This window comes from Psammomys obesus, unplaced genomic scaffold, assembly GCF_907164565.1.
Source record: "Psammomys obesus unplaced genomic scaffold, mPsaObe1.curated_primary_1811, whole genome shotgun sequence".
Classification (NCBI taxonomy): Eukaryota; Metazoa; Chordata; class Mammalia; order Rodentia; family Muridae; genus Psammomys; species Psammomys obesus.
The window spans coordinates 12,055,105-12,067,824 of record NW_026596095.1 but is presented as its reverse complement, the minus strand read 5'-3'; positions in this window follow the sequence as shown (position 1 = coordinate 12,067,824).

Here is a 12,720-nt window from a genome sequence, read left to right as displayed (position 1 = left end):
TTTTTTTCTTTCAGTTTGTTAATATGGTGGATCACATTGATGGATTTCCGTATATTGAACCACCCCTGCATACCTGGGATGAAGCCTACTTGGTCATAGTGGATAATATCTTTGATGTGTTCTTGGATTCGGTTTGCAAGTATTTTGTTAAGTATTTTTGCATCAATGTTCATAAGGGAGATTGGCCTGAAATTCTCTTTCTTTGTTGAGTCTTTGTGAGGCTTAGGTACCAAGGTGATTGTGGCTTCATAGAATGAGTTTGGTAATGTTCCTTCTGTTTCTAGTTTGTGGAATAGTTTGAAGAGAATTGGAGTTATCTCTTCTTTGAAGGTCTGGTAGAATTCTGCGCTGAAGCCATCTGGTCCTGGGCTTTTTTTGGATGGGAGACTTTTGATGACTGCTTCTATTTCTTTGGGGGATATAGGAGTATTTAATTGATTTACCTGGTCCTGATTCAGCTTTGGTGAGTCAAATCAATCAAGAAAATTGTCCATTTCATTTAGATTTTCAAATTTGTGGCATATAGACTTTTGAAGTAAGACCTAATGATTGTTTGGATTTCCTCAGTGTCTGTAGTTATGTCCCCCTTTTCATTTCTGATTTTGTTGATTTGGGTGGTGTCTCTCTGCCTTTTAGTTAGCTTGGCTAAGGGTTTGTCGATCTTGTTGATTTTCTCAAAGAACCAGCTCTTGGTTTCATTGATTCTTTGAATTGTTTTATTTGTTTCTAATTGATTGATTTCAGCCCTGAGTTTGATTATTTCCAGCCGTCTACTCCTTTTTGGTGTGTCTACTTCTTCTTTTTCTAGGGTTTTTAAGTGGGCCATTAAGTTGCTTGAATGAGCTGTCTCGAATTTCTTCTTGAAGGCACTTAGTGCTATGAACTTTCCTCTTAGCACTGCTTTCATTGTGTCCCACAAGTTAGGGTATGTTGTGTCTTCATTTTCATTGAGTTCTAGAAAGGCTTTAATTTCTTTCTTTATTTCTTCCCTGACCCAGTTGTCATTTAGTAACAAGTTGTTCAGTTTCCATGCATGTGTAGGCTTTTTGCTATTTCTGTTGTTGTTGAAGTCCAGCTTTATTCCATGGTGATCAGACAGGATACAAGGGATTATTTCAGTCTTCTTGTATCTGTTGAGGCTTGCTTTGTGACCAACTATATGGTCTATTTTGAAGAAGGTTCCATGAGGTGCTGAGAAGAAGGTAAATTCTTTTGTGTTTGGGTGTAAAGTTCTGTAGATGTCTGTGAGGTCCATTTGATTCATGACCTCTGTCAGAGATATTGTTTCTTTGTTTAATTTCTGTTTTGTTGACCTGTCCTTTGTTGAGAGTGGGGTGTTGAAGTCTCCCACTATTAATGTGTGGGGATCTATATGTGGTTTAAATTTTATCAATGTTTCTTTTACAAATGTGGGTGCTCTTGTATTTGGGGCATAGATGTTCAGGATTGTGATGTCTTCCTGGTGGAATTTTCCCTTGATGAGTATGAAGTGTCCTTCCTCATCTCTTTTTATTAATTTTGGTTGAAAGTCTATTTTATCAGATATTAGAATGGCTATTCCTGCTTGTTTCTTGGGTCCATTTGCTTGGAAAGTCATCTTCCAACCTTTTACCCTCAGGTAATGTCTATCTTTGTGTCTTAGGTGTGTTTCTTGTATGCAACAGATTGCTGGGTTTCATTTATGTATCCATTCTGTTAATCTGTGTCTTTTTACTGGAGAGTTGAGTCCATTGATGTTGACAGAAATTAATGACCAGTGGCTGTTAGATCCTTTAATTTTGATGTTGGGTGTGTTCATAAGGTTGTGTACTTGGTTGCTTTTTGTTTTGCTGTAGTAAGGTTAATTATTTCCTCTGTTTTCTTGAAAGAAGCTAATTTTCTTGGGTTGTATTTTCCCTTCCAGTGTCTTCTGTATTGCTGGATTTGTGTGTAGGTGTTGTTGAAATTTGTTTTTGTCATTGAATATCTTGTTTTCTCCGTCTATGAGGACTGAGAGTTTTGCAGGGTATAGTAACCTGGGTTGACATCTGTGTTCTCTTAGGGTCTGCATGATATCTGTCCAGGCCCTTCTGGCTTTCATAGTTTCTGTTGAAAAGTCATGTGTGATTCTAATGGGTTTGCCGTTATATGTTACTTGGCCTTTTTCCCTTGCAGCTTTTAGTGTTTTTTCTTTGTTCTGTATACTTACTGTTTTGATTATTATGTGGCGGGAGGATTTTCTTTTCTGGTCAAATTTGTTGGGGTTCTGTAGGCCTCATGTATCCTTATTGGCTTCTCCTTTAACTTGGGGAAATTTTCTTCAATGATTTTGTTGAAAATATTTTCTGGGCCTTGGAGAAGGGAGTCTTCTTTTTCCTCTATTCCTATTATTCTTAGGTTGTGTCTTTTCATATTGTCTTGGATTTCTTGGATGGTCTGTGTCAGGAATTTTTTGGATTTAACATTTTCTTTGACAGATACATCGATTTCTTCCATTGTATCTTCTACACCTGAGATTCTTTCTTCCATTTCTTGTATTCTGTTGGTTATGCTTACCTCTGTAGTTCCTGTTTTCTTCCCTAAATTCTTCCTCTCCATTATTTCCTCCATTTGTGTTTTCTTTAATTTTTCTAGTTCTATCTTCAGGTCTTGAGTTGTTTTGTTTACTTCCTTCACCTGTCTGCTTGTATTTTCCTCTTTTTCTTTTAGTTCCTTCAACTCTGTTCCTTTTATTTCTTTCAGTGATTTAATTATTTCTTCTCTGAAGGCCACAAGCTGTTTGGCTGCATCTTCCCGTATTTCTTCACGGATGGCCCTAATCTGCTTGTCTTTTATCTTCCTCCATTTCTTTATGGATAGCCATGATCTGTTTGGTTTTATCTTCCTCTAATTCTTTACGTAGTATTTTATCTGTTTCCTCTATTATTCTCTTCATCAACATAGATGTAAGGTCATCTTCTTGATTTTCTATTATGCTGCATTGTTCAGGGCTGTTCGCCTCTGGATGGCTGGGTTCTGGAGATGCCATATTGCTCTGTCTTTTGTTGGTTGAGCCTTTACGCTGACCTCTACCCAGTGGGCTGATTTAGGTTTTGGCTGTTAGTTTCTGTGCTTCCTGGAGTCCTGAGGTAGGGAGTATCCCCTTGGCCGGAAGATGGTTTTTCCTGAAGGCGTCCTTCTCTGCTTTTTGGTTATGGTCACTGTATGGCCAGTGTTTCTCCGGAGTTGCCACTGCTCATCTCAGGTTTATAGCCCTGAGTAGTAGCTGTGGTCTATGTTAGGCAGGGGGGGATCTCCTCTTACCCATAGAATTTCTCAAGACAGCTGCCCCACTGCTGGGTTTCTTGTTATAAATTTAGTGTGTTGCTGCTCACTAAATTTCCATGTACAGTCCTCTTGAAGAAACTGCTGTTTCCCTAGCTGTGGGGTTTTCTCCCAACAGGGGAACTCAGTCTGTTATTCTGGGGTGCACAGTTCTGTCTGGGAAAGTGGGAGGTGCACTCAGCAAGTCTCTGGGCCAAAGGCTGATTGCTCTGCTCTGGACCTGGAGAATGTGCACCTAGGTTGAGTTGGCGCCTGGGGGTACTGCTCTGGTCTGGAGTCTGGGTGCCTCACTCTGGACCAGAAGCTGTGTGTCTCTGTCTGGGATGGTGGCTGCAGGCACCGATCTGGTCCAGACCCTGTGGGTGCAGCCCCCCTGAAGGATCAGGGATTCCCACAGTTTTGGCAGTCTAGCCAGGGACAACTGGCCGATCCCTGGCACAGTATCTGAGGGCTGCTGTAATGGCTCTTCGGCTCCTGCAGGTCCGAGGATGCAGCTGTGTGTCCCAGTGCCCCAGGGGAACTCAACCTTGGCGGCAGAGCACAGTGCTCCTGCCTGCACTAGAGCCTGCGTGAGTCCAGGAAGTGTTTTGGTGCTGGGTGTCCTAAGCGTTAGAGCTGCTGACCCCCTCCGCTGGCGGTTTCCTCCTGCCAGAGACACGCAGTCTGGTGCCCTGGTGCCCTGGTGCCCACAGTTCTATCTGAGGCGGCGAATCACGCGCGCAGGCAGGGCTCTGTGCAGGCAGGTGCCTGGGTCCCGGCTCTGGGTCCGGACTGGCTCTTGGGGCACCCGCGGAACCCGAGTCTTTTCCAGGGGATGTCTGGGTAACCTGGGGTCGGTCCCAATTGTTTCCTGCTCCGTGGGGTTATCTCTCGACTGGGAAATCCAGTCTATGGTGTTGTGGGCCCACAGTTCAGTCTGGGACCATGACCAGATCACGCTGGCGTGTAGCCCCGGGCTGATGACCAATAGCCTGGCGGAACTGGGATCTCTTCAGCGGTTTAGCTGGGTGAGTTAAAGCTGATTGAATCCCCCACCGTGGGGTATCCTCTCACCTGAGAAACACAACCACTTGTGTTTTATGGCCGCGAGTTCTGATTGCTGGTCACTGTGCCAATCCTGCTGTGCTGCTCCTCAGAATGAGAGTCCTCCCGGAGCTGCCATCTTGCCCCGCCTCCGGAATACATATTTTTAAAGTAAGTTCTTATGATCCTGCAAATTTCCTCAGGAACTGTTGGAAAATCTTCCCTTTTGTATTAAGTAGGATTCTCTAGAGTCACAGGACTTATGGAATGAATATCTATCTATCTATCTATCTATCTATCTATCTATCTATCTCTATCTATCTATCATCTATCACCTTTAAATTTATATATCTATCAATTATATAAATTATTTTACATATAGATTCATTCCATAATGTATAATATATATTTATAGTAATATGTGATATGTTATCTATTTAACATTAATTTATATATTAACATATATAATTAGTATATAATATAAATATAGTACATATTCCTAGCTCATATAAATTATATATATATATATATATATATATATATATATATATATATATGTAAGTATGAGAACTTATTGGAATGACTTACAGGCTAAAGTCCAACTAATCCAACAATAGTTTCTAGATTAATTCCTAGATACCATGCAAATACAATAACAGACTCTTACCAGGCAATGGAAAGCATAAGAAAGGTGCAGTGAAACCACTGAAATAGACCACTCCCTGGGTAGATTCCTGTGATATTGCTTAGGTGTATTTGACAAATGTGTCTTAAAACAAGGGGAAGGGGTGTCTAGATAAGACATTGAATCAGGGATCAATCACTCATTTTTCTTTCTGGGGAAAAAATTAATTTTTATTGTAGGTTCAATTATTATTTTTAGAAATAACTCTCTTTTGAATTGAATTTATTCCAATGATAGGTAATTACTTTTGGGGGAGGGCCATGTATGCCACTGTTCACTTCTGGTAGTCAGAGGACAACTTGCAGGAGTTGTCTACAGGGAATAGAACTCAGGACTTCAGCATTAGCTGTTAGTTCCCTTATTTGTTGAGATATCTTGTTAACCCCAGTTTTGTTGCTAAGTACACTGACACCGTCAACTGATGGAAACTCTACTGTAACTTAGTAAAATATTTTTCAGAGACTTTTATGATTTCCTCATTACATGTAAAAAAATATTTTGATTGGCATTATGGAGAATGCAAATAGTGTTTTCCATTCCTTTACAGACTCCAGTCGCTATTGTCTGCTATTCCAAGGACACCTCCCTAGGGCTTGAGTAGCATTCCTCTTAGAGCACTTTCCTTTGACTCTGGATCTGCCTGGCCTGCCTAGGACTCAGTCCTTGGACCCTCCAATGATGACTTGTTTGTGGGCTCCAACCCACATTGTACACTATCTGAAAGAAGCCAGTAGGCAGCCCAAGCAACATTCAGCTTAGAGCTCTCTCCATCTACTCCAAAAGTGCCTGACCTTTTAGGGATCAACAGGCCTGCTAACACCAAAGACAACCAGGTGGCTGGAGGCCAGTCAAAGAACACAAACAGCAAAAGTCAGGGCCATATGACACTCCAGAAACCAACTACTCTACCAACAGCAAACCCTGAAGATACTCGTATGCCTGAAGCACAAGAAAACAACCTTATATCTGAAGTCATGAAAACAATACAGGCCTTAAAAAAGGAAAATAAGTCCCTCAAAGAAATACAGAAAAACACAACAAAACAGGTTAAAAAAAAAACCTGAATAATTCCCTTAAGTAAATACAGAAAAATACAACCAAATAAGAGAAGGAAATGACCTATAGCACCTAAGTAAGAAAGAGGACTCTAGGGAAGATGCTTAATTCTCAGTCAGAAGGGGAAATAGAATAGACACGGTAAGCAATTGAAGAGAAGGAACAGGAAATAGAAACATATGCTAAGACTCACAACCAAATTTTGGCTGAGTTCAGAGAGTCTTATGGAAGGGGGGTAGGGTGAGAATGGAAGGATCCAGAGGAGACAAGAGCTCTACAAGAAGACCAACAGAGCCAACAAATCTGATCCAGGGAGGGAGGGGTGGGGGTTGTGGTGGAGACTGATGCACCAAACAAGGACCATGCATGGAGAGTTCCTAGGCTTCCTGCTCAGGTGCCTCCTGTAACTACAGGAGGCACTCCCGTCTCCATGTGGGTTCTCTCTTAAGGGGAACAGGGGCTTTCTCTGACATGAACTCTATTGCCTGCTCCTCTATCACTTCCGCCTGGTGGTGTGGCCTTGACAGGCCACAGAAGAATAACATGCAGCCAGTCCTGATGAGACTTGATATGCTGGGGTCAGTTGATAGAGGAAGAGGGCTCCCCTTTCTAAGGACTAGGGGAGGAGTTGAGGGGGGAGAAAGAAGGAGGATGGTATCAAGATGAGGTGGGGGAGATAGCTTCAATCAAGATGTAAAAATAAAAATAAATTGCAATTAAAAAGAAATATATATTATCATAAAGAAACACAAATGGACATAGGACTATTAAAAATCAGCTAAATTCTATTTCAATTCTATTCTATTTAAATTCTATTCAAGCATCCTTCTTAGGGTCTTCCTTGTTATTTAGCTTCTTTAGTTCTGTGGATTATGGTCTGTCTCTCCTGCACTATATGGCTAAAATCTGCTAATAAGTGAGTATATACTATGTGTGTCTTTCTTGGCCTCGGTTACCTCACTCAAGATGATCGTTTCTAATTCCATCCATTTGCCTGTAAATTTCATGATTTCCTTGTTTTAAATAGCTGAGTACTATTCCATTATGTAAATGTACCACAGCTTCTTTATCTATTCTTCCATTGAGGGACAACTGGGTCATTTCCAGATTCTGACTATTTTGAATGAAACTGCTAGGAACATGGCTTAATAAATGTCCTTGTGGTACAGTGGAGAATCTTCTAGGTATATGCCCAGGAGTGGTATAGCTGGGTTTTGAGGTAGAGCTATTTCCAATTTTCTAATAAGGCACTAGATTGATTTCCAAAGTGGTTGTACAAGTATGCCCTCCCACCAGCAATAGAGGAGGGTTCCCCTTTCTCCACAACCTCTTCAGCATGAGCTGTCATGTGAGTTTTTGATCTTAGCCATTTGGACAGGTGTAAGATGGGTTCTCAGAGTCATAATGTAAGGACTTTATAGACATACTAAAATTCACAGACCCATAGAGGAAAATTAACAAGGAGGATGCTTATATTTCACTCAGAACAGAAAGCAGAATAGATGGGACAGAGGTGGCTAAAGAGAGGGAACAAGGCAGGAGTTTAACACAGCTGTTTGAAAGGTTCCACTCAGCAGGTGCTGAGACTCACAGCCAAACATTGGGAGAAGCATAGAGGGAATCTTCTGAAAAAGTGAAAAAAGGTAGGAGGACCTAGAGGTGCCAGGAGCTCCACAAGAAGACCAAAAGAGCCAACTAACCAGGGCTAAGAAGGGCTTGCAGAGATTGAGGCACCAACCAAGGACCATGCATAGTCTGAACCTAGGCCCCCTACAATGATGTAGCAGATGGGCAGCTCAGGCTTCATGTGGGTCCTCTAGGAAGGAGAATTGGGGTTGTCTCTGACTTGAACTCTGTTGCCTGCTTTCTATTCACTCCCCCTGGTTTTGCTGCCTTGGTAGGCCACAGGGGAAGAGGAAGAGCTCAGCCCTGATGCAATTTGATAGGCTGGGATGGGTGAGTTTGGGAGGGGCCTCCCTTATTTGAGGAATAAAGGAGGGGGGGGTGTGTGGGAAGTGTGAGGGCCAGTGGAACCAGAAGGAGAAGAGGGAAGGGGTTATGACTGGGATGAATGAATGAATAAATAAATAGATAAATAAATAAATAAATAAATAAATAAATAGATTTTTAAAAAGCTAAATTAAAAAATAAAACAAGAAGGGATTTTTCCTTGAAATGCTTAACTTTCAATATTTGCAGCATTTCTGAGATAAGCAATGTGACTTTTAGATTTAAAGTTTAAAATGTGTCTCTGTATGGTGAAAGCCTATACTATTTTGGAATAATCACGCTTATGATATGCCAGAAATCCACAGGTTTTCAGTAGAAACACAGATGCAGAGACAAAGATAAAATTTGCCATGAGTGAGAATTAGAGAAGGCATAGTATGCAGGAAATCATGAGATGACACTCTTTTTTTTTTTTTTTTTGGAACTAATGTATTTTCTTTTTATTGTTGATAGTTTTTTTTAATTATTAATTACACTTTATTCACTTTGTATCTCCCCATAAGCCCTCCCTCTCCCTTCTTCACACATGCCCCTCCCCAAGTCCACTGATAAGGGAGGTCAAGAGGACACTCTTAATGCAATAATTTGTCACTAGCACTTACTCCATAGAAAGCAATTTAACTGGATTAATTCATTAGGACAGTGTAATAATTTTGTGTTTGATCAAGATTTGTAACTTAAACTATTTTTAAATGGATTTAACACCATGCATTTTTTTTTTTAATTTCTAAAAAGCATCCCACTTGTTGCTCAAAAATAATATTATAAATATAACCGGGATTGTGTACATACACATTTTATCAAGGTTGTTTTGGAGGTTGTAATTTTATTGCTTGAATTTGATTATGAGTTGGAGAAATACACAACCCAAGAAGGATATGTAAACTATATTTATTTTACTCTACATTTTTCCAGTAGTTGGGCTTATAAATAAATGACTTTTAGTGGGATGTTGGCAGGAAAAGTGATTGAGGTGACTGGTGCAGTTGTGTTTTAAACAAATGTACACAACTTAATTCATATCTACAGGATACCTACACAAGTGACAAGTCCCTGCTGTTTCTGAGAGGACTTTCTCCCTATAAAACCATACAGCGCAATGCCCACCAAAAGACAGGGTTAAAATCAGTTCTGTGAATGAAGACAAAAACATAATCACTCTGATTCTTATCTAAGATAATATCTCTAACAGTCTTAGTCATTTTGAAACATTGTCTTATATAATACTAAAGGTTTTGAAAGACCATTATGGTAAGCACATTGGTCGCCATCCTCATTGGAGTACAGTTTAAAATGTAAACTCCCATATCCTTTAAATGTTTCTTTTAAAAAATGATTTTAGCAATTGCATATCCAAATTAATAGCCACCATAAGTCCACCAATAGTGAAAGGTTTTAAAAAGAAACACTGTTGCTATTAATTAGGCATGTTCTAAACATCTTACAATATGGCCGAACCTCAAATAATATTCAACAATATAAATGATTGGATAAGCCTCCAGGTATGATGCTTGAGATAAAAACAAATACAGTGCTTAATATTCCATACATTCTTGAATATATGTCTTTATTAAAAACAAACCAAAATAAGAAAGATGCCAAAAATGGAGATTTAAACAGTGCTCAATGTGGGGTATCACCTGGTGTGGCTGCTGAAAAGAATATAAAGGAGCTTTGTAGTAGTAAGAATACCCGATGCTTAAACTGTATCAAGATTCGCATGTTAGTTCTCTAGCTGGATGTTATCTAGCCATCGTGGGCTAATCCTCTTTAAGTTCAGCCTCAAGTGTGGCAATGTTATAGGTAGCATCACCTTTAAGAGACCCTGCCTATAATAAAACTACTCTGCCATTGGAAGAGCTGTCCTCTGAAGGGATTGGTCTTGTTTTTCTGGACCCTTCTTAGTCCTTGCATCAGGACTACTGTCAGAGAGTAAGACAGCTCCCTCTTCATTTCTCTCATGCTATGTACCCTCTCATAGATGCCCTGTTCATGAAGCCGTGTGCTATAATGTGATGTTATCCAATTGCCATGACCAGAGGAAAAACTGTTGAAACAAGGCATCGTGTCGTTTCAAAAGAGTGAACAACAGAAAATACTACTCTATATCTGGCTGGGATAGTACACTAGAATTGGGGGGCATGTTACTATTGATTTTAATCAATATATGCATATATTTATACATCTACTTAATCTATGTATGTATGTATGCATTATCTATCCATATGTAAATATACTTGCCAAAAGCTTTTGTTTCCTGAAAACACTAACTGTTCAACAATTGCCCAAAAATAATTTTTCAAAGCCAAAAGTTGTAAGGAAGTAAAACACATATCACTTTGTCAGTTATGGCATGAGCCTTAGGATCGTGACATCACAGTCACCTGGACAACTACAGAATGTTCAGATTTAGGCAGTTGGTCAACCAACTGCTGCAGGCATCTTTGGTATTTAGTGCCAAAGGAGAAAATGAGAACTTCATATCCATTGAAATTCCTCCATTTCAGCCTCCAAGAAAAAGGTATTTTTGAATAACTAGTTTAAATTCCCGTGATAGAATACTGGTATCAAGACTTGTTCTATCTTGATTCCTCCAGATCATGTGAACTAATTCTTTTTTTTTTTTAATTCTTTTTTTTATTATAATCTTTTATTTATTTTTTATTAATTACACTTTATTCATTTTGTATCCCCCCATAAGCCCCTCCCTCCTCCCCTGCCGATCCCACCCTCCCTCCCCTTTCTGCATGCATGCCACTCCCCAAGTCCACTGATAGGGGAGGTTCTCCTCTCCTTTCTGATCTTAGTCTATCAGTTCTCATCAAAAGTGGCTGCATTGTCCTCTACTGTGGCCTGGTAAGGCTGCTCCCCCCCAGGGGGAAGTGATCAAAGAGCAGGCCAATCAGATTATGTCAGAGGCAGTCCCTCTTCCCATTACTATGTAACCCACTTGGACACTGAACTGCCATGGGCTACACCTGTGCAGGGGTTCCAGGTCAGTATTTGCTTCATGAAGAGTTCCTCACATTAGCAAAAGTCAATGCCAATACCATGAAGAAATGGGATTACAATGTCAGAGAAGGTATGCTCTAGACTGCACAGGAGAATGGTGTCTGTAAATCTATAAAAGGTATTTGTCCAAGGTATGAGAGAGGGTTATTCTCTGCTGGATCTAATTGTTTTACCCACGATAACAACAAAAGTTAGTTGGGAACTGCCCAAACTTCAGCCCCACATCTGAGAAACTCTAGGAATTCACCAAATTGTTTTTGTTTCCCAAATGTATTGTGTTCTCTAGACCCTTTTTCCAAACATTTTAACACTGATTCAGATTAGACAAAATAAGTTATCAAATATCCTTATTTACTTTCCTTTTGTGTATTATGAATCTGAATTGCTACTATTTTTTATCTTTATACCATTGCTTCACACATGTGAGGGGAGCCAGTGGCTGTTGTATCTATTTGCCTCCTTAAATGCTTGCTGAGGAAAAGCTAGTGTGTCCATAATCCTTGAAAGATGAGTTAGCATAAGTCTTGAAAAGAATAATATTTGCTAAAAGAAGTACACACTTTAAATATGTTATTTCATAATTATATTTATAATTATAGGGAAGTTTTTGTGGAAGAGAAAATATCCAGAGGCATCTGGAAGAGTTCAGAGCACAGAGTAAAAGAAGCAGATTAGACAAGACTGTGAATTCATGTGAGAGGAGGCAGAAGAGTAGGAGAGAATATTAGAGATAGCTGGGACAAAAACTTGCCTTCATAAAGAAGGCAAAGGGGTTGTGCAACATTTGGGGGCAAGTATGATGCAGGAAGACAAGTGGGTAATTGAGAAGAAACGGGAAACTAGGTGGGAGCTTTGGATATAGAACAAACACTTGTGAGTTTCTACTCAGGGAAACTGGATCCCAGCACTGTGAGCAGTAATTCTGTTGTGGACTCTGTTTTCAGCATCTGGCCTATTTTGCATATTACCTACCAGTATCCACTTCCTTCCACACATTGGACATCGATGAATGAAAGCCAAATACTATTGTTTACTCTTAGCCATCCTCAAGGGATCTCTGGCTTTTTGTCTGCTTTTCACAGTTTTGCTGAAGTTGCAGTGTCTTTCAAATGTTACTTTGCTCAAGTCATTATAGGCCCAGTCGGTGCATGGCTCACTGGGTACTCGTGTGTCCATGCCAAGCCAAAGCTCCATGTTTCTTACACAGCCTAAGATATAAGCAATGTTGGAATAATATCTTGCTTGGTAATATTGAGAGGTGAATGGGATTTCTTATTACACGGTCATTCAGATCTTATTGTGGATCAAAAGATCTAGGCTCCATCTGAAAGAAAGGCAAGTAACCGGGGCTTTCCTTGTGAAATCAGCCCCAGTGGCTCGCCTGTGGCCAGAAGATACATCATGGACACTGATCCTAATTTCATCCTGCTAGAAAGGTGGGATTGGTGAACGAAGGCATTCAAGAGTTCATTATGGAAGATTACGTGTGATGGTGGTTTTGTTTGTTTCTTTTTTCCTCACAGAGTGCTCAAGGTGACAAACTCTGGTTCTCTCCTGGACACAAAGAATCTGCAGGGAAATAGGAGAAGGACCTGACTGAGTTCAGTGTTCTAACCCTGAGTTCTAAAGAG